General features: G+C 47.3%; 1 protein-coding gene across 1 annotated transcript in view; it reads right to left on the reverse strand.

The window, feature by feature from the left end:
- The window catches only part of large2 (LARGE xylosyl- and glucuronyltransferase 2), a 31,012-nt gene extending 23,870 nt beyond the window's left edge, over positions 1-7,142 (reverse strand). The window contains exon 1 of the mRNA XM_079231376.1: positions 7,045-7,142. The gene's annotated coding sequence lies outside the window, so the exon portion shown is untranslated. The remainder of the gene's footprint in view (positions 1-7,044) is intronic.
- Positions 7,143-12,598: the final 5,456 nt, after the last annotated feature.

Genomic DNA, 12,598 nt, shown 5'->3' on the forward strand with positions numbered 1-12,598 from the left:
CCGCCCTCTCCACAGGGGCCACAGGCCCCCACTGAGGCATGATGGGAAAACACACCAACATTAGCACCACAACACCCAACAACTCAACTGGTTTGATTCTTCTAAACATCTCCGATGAACAGTTCAGTTCTCTCTGACAAAGTCAGCCGGCAGAACTGACTGATTGACTCCTGTTGGGACAATCAGAGGTCACACAAGGTCAAAGCGAGGTCAGCGTGTTCTGAGGAGAAGTGGACGCAGTCGTTGAGGCGCTTTGAAGCCTGGAGTTGGACCTTTTGGCCGTCGCCATCTTGTTTTTTAGAGAGAATGCAGCTTTACGATATGAACTTCACTTTAAAGAAGCTTCCAGCAGCTGTTAGATTCATTCCATCCATTAATAATGAATCATTAATGATGAATGATTACTGCAACACACAGATCAGTCCGCCTCTCTATGAACAGCAGCTCTATTCTCGTGCAGCGCTTTTCTTCATATACATATATTCCTAGATGTCTCGCAACGGAATGTCTGGTGGTAAAGTCATATGACCAGAGAGATTAAAAAAACTGCACATGGAGACTCAAAGCAGCTACAAAGAGACTCAATGTGGCTACAAAGAGACTCAATGTGGCTACAAAGAGACTCAATGTGGCTACAAAGAGACTCAATGCGGCTACAAAGAGACACAATGTGGCTACAAAGAGACTCAATGCGGCTACAAAGAGACTCAATGCGGCTACAAAGAGACTCAATGCGGCTACAAAGAGACTCAATGTGGCTACAAAGAGACACAATGTGGCAAAACATCCAAAAAGACAAACTGGTTCCAGAGAGCTGCAAAATTGCTACAAAAGGCCACAGCGGCTACAAAGACTCAAAGCCGCTTTAAAGAGATGCAAAACTTCCACAAAGCTGTCGTGTTTCACCTGTAAAACACGACCGAGACACAAAACGTCCACAAACGATCCGCTGCTGCTGGTTCTGGTTCCTCTCAACACAACACAATAAAAGTGGAGGACGGTCATGAAACGTCTCACTTCTGCTGAGTCTCTTTCACACCAACAGAACCCGACATGGACCTCCAGCTGGAGAGGAGACGCTCCCTTCCTCGTTTACACAAATAGGTATGTCACTTTCCACGTGACCAGCTTATTAAATATAAAATATAAAACACTGGACCATCAAACCACTCGGAGCAACAAAGAGGCGCTTCTCATTTTACTGCGATCCTTCTCTCTGAGCGCCCGTGGTTCTGTGAACTGTCAACCGGTCTAAAAAACACTCACAAAAACACTCTTTACACAACGTGCTGATTGAATAAGTGACAATAAAACTCCCATCAGCGGACATTTTAACGACAGACATTAAATCAAAAGGGAACACGCAGAAATACGAACGGCAGAATCGGAGCCTTCTCCTTCAGTCAAACACGGCACGCTGTTAATGAGCCGACATCCATCAGAGCGCCACGGTATTAGCATGCAGATCCAGAGCAGCAGGTCTGCAGGCGCCTGCGTGGTCTGGGGCTGCTTCAGGAAGAGACAGCAACACAGAGACGGGGATCCTAAAGCGCTGGAGGAGAAACAGACAAGCTGGAGATGCAATGAGGCAGAGAGGAGAGCTGGGATGCCAAGTGCATCAAACGGGAAATAATTTCCCGGTTCTGGAAGCATTGGATCACTTTGTAGTTCCTTTCTTTTATAATACAAATATAAAAACATGCTCATTGAAAAAGAAATGTCACCTAGAGAGAGCTACAAAGAGGCACACAGCGGCTACAAAGAGACACACAGCGGCTACAAAGAGACACGCAGCGGCTACAAAGAGACACACAGCGGCTACAAAGAGGCACACAGCGGCTACAAAGAGGCACAGCAGCTACAAAGAGACACAGCGGCTACAAAGAGGCACAGCGGCTACAAAGAGACACACATCGGCTACAAAGAGGCACAGCGGCTACAAAGAGACACACATCGGCTACAAAGAGACACACAGCGGCTACAAAGAGACACACATCGGCTACAAAGAGACACGCAGCAGCTACAAAGAGACACGCAGCAGCTACAAAGAGACACGCAGCAGCTACAAAGAGACACACAGCGGCTACAAAGAGGCACAGCGGCTACAAAGAGGCACACAGCGGCTACAAAGAGACACGCAGCGGCTACAAAGAGACACAGCGGCTACAAAGAGGCACACAGCGGCTACAAAGAGACAGTGGCTACAAAGAGGCACACATCGGCTACAAAGAGACACACATCGGCTACAAAGAGGCACACAGCGGCTACAAAGAGGCACAGCGGCTACAAAGAGACACAGCGGCTACAAAGAGGCACACATCGGCTACAAAGAGACACACATCGGCTACAAAGAGGCACAGCGGCTACAAAGAGGCACAGCGGCTACAAAGAGACACAGCGGCTACAAAGAGGCACAGCGGCTACAAAGAGGCACAGCGGCTACAAAGAGGCACAGCGGCTACAAAGAGGCACAGCGGCTACAAAGAGGCACAGGATGAATCTCTCCATGTTGGACGGGATGGATCTTTTCCTGCAGACCAGCCTGAGGTGCTTCGGCTCCGTCACACTTTCCCCCATATGGAAACCCGACATGGAGCCAGCACTTAGACGGAGTCCTTAAACGCTCCACATGAACGCCGTCCTGCTGCTGCGGAGCAGCTGGACGCAAACGAGAGAGCCGACATACTCAGAGTTCTCCACAAGCCGTCAGAAGACGGGAACAGGAAATCAGTGGGAATCGATTGTGTTGTCTTAATATTCTGTTGCAGAGCCGAGGACCCGGAGGAACCCGGTCCATTAAAGAGCCTCACGGCGTCCCTTTGTTTATTCCTCATTGTGCGCGGTCACGGGCCGGAAATAAATCTGTAATTACCCACACAGCCGTCAGGTGGGGTTAATGGAGAACCCATTAGCAGGAAGGGGGACGCAGAGAGGAGAGGAAGAGGAGGAGGAGGAGGAGGACGCAGCCATCAGCAGATTATAGTTCTTAATTCAGTTTATTATCAATCTGTCGACCGGCTCCTTGGAGATTAGAAACAGGTTCATATGAAATAAAGGTGAAGAGGCCGGTGTTGTTATACGTTTCTTATTGTCAACACATCCCATTAAAAGCAAACAGGAAGTATTACACATGATCATTACATTCACTAGTATGTTGTCATTTTACTTCTGAGCCTCTGAAAAGGTGGAGCACTGTAACGATGAGTTAATTAAGTCTCCACCTTAACCTCATATTGACTCTTTATTTAATCCACTGCAGTGGTGTAAACAGGAACCATGAGAAGCGTCGGGTTGCTGCACCGGCCAGAGGAGGAAGAGTTCTCCAAGAGAATGAAAGTACAAGTGGGTGTTGAAAGGTTCTGGTGAGAGATGCAGGATGAAGAGAACATTCCGGCTCACTCAGCAGAGCTTGTAACATGAATATTACACCGCTTTGAAATATTGATCAGCAATGTTTTAATGGTTAGGTCCACTTTGCTGCTCCGCACACCACCGAGCAGGAAGCTCATTAGAGACCCAAGTTAAAACACCGGAGAAGAAGAAAGGAACCAAACGAGGGATTTCATCTTTAATACGCAACTCTCAGATCGACTCCTTTGAACTAATACTTTAACGCTTATTTGTTAGCTTAGCACAAAGACTGGAAACAGAGGGGGACAGCGGGCCTGGCTCTCTCCTGGGAATTAAATAATAATGAAACCATAACTTTTATTAAAACAAACTAAATGGAACAAGTACATTTATAGACTTCTATACAACCAGAGGAGTCGCCCCCTGGTGGTCAGGAGAAAGAATGCAGCTTTAACACATGAAGCATAGACTTCTATACAACCAGAGGAGTCGCCCCCTGGTGGTCAGGAGAAAGAATGCAGCTTTAACACATGAAGCATAGACTTCTATACAACCAGAGGAGTCGCCCCCTGGTGGTCAGGAGAGAGAATGCAGCTTTAACACATGAAGCATAGACTTCTATACAACCAGAGTCGCCGCCTCCTCCTCCTCCTCCTCCTCCTCCTCCTCCTCAGGTGAAGGACGGGCGAGTCATCGGCAAGTCCGATCGCACACTTCACGGATTTCCGAGCGAATGCAAAATGGAATTTCTCATTTCCTGAATGGGATTTCACGCTTCCTGCTCGGGGTCTCGTGTGGAGTCAGCCGGCGCTCCGGTGCTGCTGCAGGAGGTTCGGTGCCCACCTGACAGGTGATGAATATTTAAGCGCTCCTCTCTGGTACCAGACGGCGAGCCGGTCCGTTTACCTCGACAGCGGCGCTCTCTAAAGACGGGAAGCAGCCGGCAGCGTTCCTTTGCGGCGTGACAGGAAGCAGCCGAGTGTCAGAGGAGCAGCTGCTACAGCGAAGCCCCAGAGACCAGCAGAGGAGCCCTCTGGTTCTGGTTCTGGTTCCACGTGTAGACGTCTGTTCTAAAGGGGAACCGGTGCTTCTCGGTCTCGATCATCTTTCAGCGTGAAACGTGTCGTAGTGACGAACCCACAGACCTGCGAGCTGAGTCAGCAGTTCCCAGCTTCACTAATCAGTTCAGCCTCTCTTCAGGTTGACGGGTCAATTCCTGTCCGGTTCAACACTTTATCCAGTAGAAATGAGCTCGTATCTGCAGGTTATCGGTTTTTAAAGTCTACGGACTCGTTTCATGGGCCTTTGAACAAGGTTTTACGAACACATGGAGACACGAAGCCTTTTAATGGTGAATAACGTCAAGAAGACAACAAACAACTCAAACTTATCTTATCTAATAAACAACAGATATGTCATGATATAATGAACACAGCACCTGGTACCGAGCAGCAGGTGATCCATCACCTCCCCGACACCAGATTAAAAACAGACGATGGGAGAATCCCCACAGAACCAAGGCGGGTCTCCATGTCTTATCAAGCCAACAGAGAGAAGGGTCTAGAACACATGTTAACAGAGAGAAGGCTCTAGAACACATGCCAACAGAGAGAAGGCTCTAGAACACATGCCAACAGAGAGAAGGGTCTAGAACACATGTTAACAGAGAGAAGGCTCTAGAACACATGCCAACAGAGAGAAGGGTTTAGAACACATGTTAACAGAGAGAAGGGTTTAGAACACATGCCAACAGAGAGAAGGGTTTAGAACACATGTCTACAGAGAGAAGGGTTTAGAACACATGCCAACAGAGAGAAGGGTTTAGAACACATGTCTACAGAGAGAAGGGTTTAGAACACATGCCAACAGAGAGAAGGGTTTAGAACACATGCCAACAGAGAGAAGGGTTTAGAACACATGTTAACAGAGAGAAGGGTCTAGAACACATGCCAACAGAGAGAAGAGTTTAGAACACATGCCAACAGAGAGAAGGGTCTAGAACACATGTCAACAGAGAGAAGGGTTTAGAACACATGCCAACAGAGAGAAGGGTCTAGAACACATGTCTACAGAGAGAAGGGTTTAGAACACATGCCAACAGAGAGAAGGGTCTAGAACACATGTCTACAGAGAGAAGGGTTTAGAACACATGCCAACAGAGAGAAGGGTTTAGAACACATGCCAACAGAGAGAAGGGTTTAGAACACATGCCAACAGAGAGAAGGGTTTAGAACACATGTCAACAGAGAGAAGGGTTTAGAACACATGCCAACAGAGAGAAGGGTCTAGAACACATGTCAACAGAGAGAAGGGTTTAGAACACATGCCAACAGAGAGAAGGGTCTAGAACACATGTCTACAGAGAGAAGGGTTTAGAACACATGCCAACAGAGAGAAGGGTTTAGAACACATGCCAACAGAGAGAAGGGTTTAGAACACATGCCAACAGAGAGAAGGGTCTAGAACACATGTCTACAGAGAGAAGGGTTTAGAACACATGCCAACAGAGAGAAGGGTTTAGAACACATGCCAACAGAGAGAAGGGTTTAGAACAAGGTTCAACACGGAGACAGAAGGAATTTGAGGCCGAGATGACAGAAAAAGGGTCACAGCCCCCCGGTGGTCTGGACCCCGTCGTTGCAGATCGGAGGCGGAGCCTATCGATAGCTGTGAATACTGCGCTCTCATTGGTCCCAGGAGGGGAACAAATTGGGGTCGTTTCTGTTTCTTGAGTCCGGTGGGAACGAGCTGTAAAAGACTAGTGAGGGGAGAGTAGCAGCGAGAGAGAGAATGATAATTTCCCCGGGGAGGAGGACACCAAAGCCGGAGATAAAAGAGACTTCTATCGATCCGCTGGATGTGGAAACATTCAACTTCACACAAAACACACAATAACCCGAAATGTTGAACACAAAACTCTAAAAAGGCAAGGATCTACTTTTAATGGAACAGCCGTGGGAACTATAGCCTCCTGCGATGTATGTGGTCGTATTCCAGCTGAATGTCGGCGCTGACTCGGGTCCGTTATTATTAATAATGCACGGGATGTGACCCTGCAGAGTTCTGCTCAGCTGATCTGAGGTCAGCCGCGTCCCTGCAGGTGTTTCCCAGAGTTCCTTTCACCTAGACCAGCGAGAGAGTCTCAGAATTCATCATTATAACAAAAACTGAAACGCAGCGTGTTGACAGGACGGATACACAGGAAATGGGGTTTGAAATAATGATAATAATAATAATTAAAATGTCTGCCAATAAGAGCAGGAGGGACCAACACAGCTTGAGCACAACGAGGTCATGAATGAGATATTAATGCAAAGAATCAGAGAAGGAAAGTCACGATGCAGCTCCTATTAAAAAGGTAATTATGTGTGTGTGTGTGTGTGTGTGTGTGTGTGTGTGTGTGTGTGTGTGTGTGTGTGTGTTTATATTTAGTGTTCATATAACTCAATTTGTTTTTCTAGGGTGCACATTTTTTTCAAAAAAAAGCCTCCAAGAGGGAAGTAGGTCATCAGCCATGACCTCAAAATGATTTAATATTTAATAGAATTATTATGGACCGAGAGAGTGTGTGTGTGTGTGTGTGTGCGCGCCTCAGTTTGACCGCACACGCGCACGCACACTGTTATGCACGTCATCCATCAGAGCAGCGCTCCTGCTTCGTGCTAAACAGTAAACAGCGGAAATGTCCCTCACCTGTTCCCGTAGCGCTGCAGGTTGTTGCTTCACGGCTGTCTTGAGCGGTGTATCCCTCCGCGGCTTAATCCAAGAGAGGTAGTAACACCATTCACAAATCCACCACACGGCCGCGCACGAGCCTCAAGGTGTGTGTGTGTGTGTGTGTGTGTGTGTGTGTGTGTGAGAGAGATTAACAGCTCTGTCCGCAAACGCGCATGCAGAGGAGAAGGAGCGAAGCACGAGGCAAGAGGCACGGTCCGCGTGCGCAGGTCTCCCCGGGAAAGGTGCTCCGTGTGCGGGCGGAGCAGCGCGGTCGGTCCGGTGCGCGCGGTGAGCACGAGAGAGCTGCTCGTGAGGACTGAGGCTGAGAGCGGAGGCCCCGCCCACACAGCAGGCAGGCCCCGCCCACAGAGAGCTCAGCCAATAGCAGCTCTCTCTCTCTCTCGCTCCTTCTCTCTCTCCCTCTCTCTCTCGCTCCAGGAGCCAATCACAGGTATCGATCCTGTGACAGTCAGCTGGAGACGCTTCTGTCCACGTGTGACGTCACCGATGTGTCATTGTTATAATCACAACCTTTGTTCATCTTATTGAGCACTTTGATCTCTGTAAAGTTTAATAACAGTGAGACATCATTACAATCACAACACAATTAGTTAGGTTAAAAAACTATGAAATAGAATGCAATGTTTCAACTTAAATACGATAAAATAAGTATTAAATATAATTACAATTGAACAGATACATATATACAACCTTAATATAATAAAACAAGTAATTCATAAATTAAAAAAAAAACAATACAATTTATACAATAAGTGGTTAATCAATGAACAAAGAAACGTCACAACTAAAATTAGTCATCTATAAAATAACAATTAAATAGAATATAATGTGTCAACTGAAATACAATATAATAAAAAAAAACAGATGTTACAACTAAAATAACATGAGTGATTCATAAAATAGTGTAAAATGTTATAACTTAAATCTAAAAACAAGTGATGAGTGATTAATAAAATACAAATAAAATATAATAAATGTTCCAACTTGAATCTCAAAACAAAACAAGTGTTGAATAAAATAACAATAATCACCAGATTCTGGGGTTCAGGTCCTGCAGCTCGTTGAAGGAAAACTAAAGATTCAGTGAACAGCTGTCAGGTGGGGTCTGGGGTACAGAGGTCCAGGGGTCTGGGGTACAGAGGTCCAGGGGTCTGGGGTACCGGGGTCCAGGGGTCTGGGGTACAGAGGTCCAGGGGTCTGGGGTACAGAGGTCCAGGGGTCTGGGGTACACATTCACTGGAGGCCGACCGGCCAATCAGAGAGCTCCCTCACTACAGGTGATCACATGACGGGGAACGGCATGCTGGTCCCCACAGAGAGAGGGAGGGATGAAGGCTCAGGGGATAAAAGAAGATGATGATGGAGAGAGGAAGAGGAAGAGAGTTTACCAACTAGACTCAGGTGAAGAAGAACCAAAAACCTGCAGATCATAAATTATTACAATTAATGCACACACACACACACACACACACACACACACACACACACACACACACACACACACACACACACACAGATGTATTCAAGGTGAGGCCTCATATGCAAATAGCCCATATGTGCTGTCAGAGTCTCACAGGTATACACACACAGTGTGTGTGTGTGTGTGTGTGTGTGTGTGTGACAGCTGATATTGGGGTCAGAGGTCAGATGGGACGTCTTAAGGACAGCTGGACGAGCGTCCTGAGAAGCCCGTTAATGTACACACACACACACACACACACACGCACGCACACACACACAAACACACTCACACACACACACACACACACACACACACACACACACACAGGTTTACAGTGTAATTAACCTTCCCTGACTTACCTTCTGCTGTACTCTTCTTCCTCTTTTCCATTTTAAAAACTTTGTAGACGTTTTTCTTTTTTTTTTTGTCTGAACAAACTAATCACCTCATTTGAGTCAAACATAACTGATCTGAATTCTGACTGAATATATATATATATATATATATATATACATATATATATATATATATATATATATATATATTTCAAATGAACTGAAATCCAGCTAGAAGAAAGGAATCAATACCTCCTTATCCATGGTGGCCAGTGACAGTGGAGGATAATGCTGAAAGAAAACAGGCGCTGGCCCTTTAAATCCGCTCTCATGAAGCTGGTCTGAGCTCTAAAGTTCTTCTTCTCCGTAGAGGAAACTCTCCTCCTCACACTCTTCTGCTCCTCACACTCTTCTGCTCCTCACACTCTTCTCCTCACACTCTTCTCCTCCTCACACTCTCCTCCTCACACTCTTCTCCTCCTCACACTCTTCTTCTCCTCACACTCTTCTCCTCCTCACACTCTTCTCCTCCTCACACTCTTCTCCTCCTCACACTCTTCTCCTCACACTCTTCTTCTCCTCACACTCTTCTCCTCACACTCTTCTTCTCCTCACACTCTTCTCCTCCTCACACTCTTCTCCTCCTCACACTCTTCTCCTCCTCACACTCTTCTCCTCCTCACACTCTCCTCCTCACACTCTTCTTCTCCTCACACTCTTCTCCTCACACTCTTCTCCTCCTCACACTCTCCTCCTCACACTCTTCTCCTCCTCACACTCTTCTCCTCCTCACACTCTTCTCCTCACACTCTTCTTCTCCTCACACTCTCCTCCTCACACTCTTCTTCTCCTCACACTCTTCTCCTCCTCACACTCTTCTCCTCCTCACACTCTTCTCCTCACACTCTTCTTCTCCTCACACTCTTCTGCTCCTCAGACTCTTCTGCTCCTCACACTCTTCTCCTCCTCACACTCTTCTCCTCCTCACACTCTTCTCCTCCTCACACTCTTCTCCTCCTCACACTCTTCTCCTCACACTCTTCTTCTCCTCACACTCTCCTCCTCACACTCTTCTTCTCCTCACACTCTTCTCCTCCTCACACTCTTCTCCTCCTCACACTCTTCTTCTCCTCACACTCTTCTGCTCCTCACACTCTTCTCCTCCTCACACTCTTCTTCTCCTCACACTCTTCTGCTCCTCAGACTCTTCTGCTCCTCACACTCTTCTCCTCCTCACACTCTTCTCCTCCTCACACTCTTCTCCTCCTCACACTCTTCTCCTCCTCACACTCTTCTCCTCCTCACACTCTCCTCCTCACACTCTTCTCCTCCTCACACTCTTCTCCTCCTCACACTCTTCTGCTCCTCACACTCTTCTCCTCCTCACACTCTTCTCCTCCTCACACTCTTCTCCTCCTCACACTCTTCTCCTCCTCACACTCTTCTCCTCCTCACACTCTTCTGCTCCTCAGACTCTTCTCCTCCTCACACTCTTCTCCTCACACTCTTCTTCTCCTCACACTCTTCTGCTCCTCACACTCTTCTCCTCCTCACACTCTTCTCCTCCTCACACTCTTCTGCTCCTCACACTCTTCTCCTCCTCACACTCTTCTCCTCACACTCTTCTCCTCCTCACACTCTTCTCCTCACACTCTTCTCCTCACACTCTTCTCCTCCTCACACTCTTCTCCTCACACTCTTCTTCTCCTCACACTCTCCTCCTCACACTCTTCTTCTCCTCAGACTCTTCTCCTCCTCACACTCTTCTCCTCCTCACACTCTTCTCCTCACACTCTTCTTCTCCTCACACTCTTCTTCTCCTCACACTCTTCTTCTCCTCACACTCTTCTTCTCCTCACACTCTCCTCCTCACACTCTCCTCCTCACACTCTTCTTCTCCTCACACTCTCCTCCTCACACTCTTCTTCTCCTCAGACTCTTCTCCTCCTCACACTCTTCTCCTCCTCACACTCTTCTCCTCCTCACACTCTTCTTCTCCTCACACTCTTCTTCTCCTCACACTCTCCTCCTCACACTCTCCTCCTCACACTCTTCTTCTCCTCACACTCTCCTCCTCACACTCTTCTTCTCCTCACACTCTCCTCCTCACACTCTTCTCCTCCTCACACTCTTCTCCTCACACTCTTCTCCTCACACTCTTCTCCTCACACTCTTCTCCTCACACTCTCCTCCTCACACTCTTCTCCTCCTCACACTCTTCTCCTCACACTCTTCTCCTCACACTCTTCTCCTCACACTCTCCTCCTCACACTCTTCTTCTCCTCAGACTCTTCTCCTCCTCACACTCTTCTCCTCCTCACACTCTTCTCCTCACACTCTTCTCCTCACACTCTTCTCCTCACACTCTCCTCCTCACACTCTTCTTCTCCTCAGACTCTTCTCCTCCTCACACTCTTCTCCTCCTCACACTCTTCTCCTCCTCACACTCTTCTCCTCCTCACACTCTTCTTCTCCTCACACTCTTCTTCTCCTCACACTCTCCTCCTCACACTCTCCTCCTCACACTCTTCTTCTCCTCACACTCTCCTCCTCACACTCTTCTTCTCCTCACACTCTCCTCCTCACACTCTTCTCCTCCTCACACTCTTCTCCTCACACTCTTCTTCTCCTCACACTCTTCTGCTCCTCACACTCTTCTCCTCCTCACACTCTTCTTCTCCTCACACTCTTCTGCTCCTCACACTCTTCTCCTCACACTCTTCTTCTCCTCACACTCTTCTTCTCCTCACACTCTTCTTCTCCTCAGACTCTTCTCCTCCTCAGACTCTTCACCTCAGACTCTTCACCTCCTCACACTCTTCTTCTCCTCACACTCTTCTTCTCCTCACACTCTTCTTCTCCTCAGACTCTTCTCCTCCTCAGACTCTTCACCTCAGACTCTTCACCTCCTCACACTCTTCTCCTCCTCCTCAGACTCTTCTTCTCCTCACACTCTTCTGCTCCTCACACTCTTCTCCTCCTCCTCAGACTCTTCTTCTCCTCACACTCTTCTGCTCCTCACACTCTCCTCCTCACACTCTCCTCCTCACACTCTTCTCCTCACACTCTCCTCCTCACACTCTTCTCCTCACACTTTCCTCCTCAGATTCTTCACGCTGTTCCTCCTCCAGGAAAGAATAAAGAAACCTGAATGTGAAGTTTACAGGAAAAGAGGAGAGAACGCTGGAGTTAAAATGCATCATAACATGTATTATATGTTATTATAACATATAATACATATGTTATAACAACATATCTATTATACATGATTATAACATCTATTATACGTGATTATAACGTAACTATTATACATGCTTATAACATATCTACATGATTAAAACAAAAGTGAGTCGTGTGTGTGTGTGTGTGTGTGTGTGTGTGTGTGTGTGTGTGTGTGTGTGTGTATAAAAGTGTCTGCTCGGTGACACCAGCCTTCAAGCCGCTGACGGACTCTCGTCACGTTTTTATTTCTTTCTGCTGCAGAAACGTCTTTAATATTTAATGAGGAGCCAGATGGAGAAGTGGAGCCTTTGATAACCATCTTTAACATAGGTAGTGTGTGTGTGTGTGTGTGTGTGTGTGTGTGTGTGTGTGTGTGTGTGTGTGTGTGTGTGTGTGTGTGTGTGTGCTTCAATGACGGGGTTCCTGCGATCAAAGATTTCAACTCCGATGGCAGACACAAGTCAAGAGACAGACGCACACATCAATAATT

The sequence above is a fragment of the Taurulus bubalis genome, assembly GCF_910589615.1.
Source record: "Taurulus bubalis genome assembly, chromosome: 15".
In the NCBI taxonomy this organism is placed as follows: Eukaryota; Metazoa; Chordata; class Actinopteri; order Perciformes; family Cottidae; genus Taurulus; species Taurulus bubalis.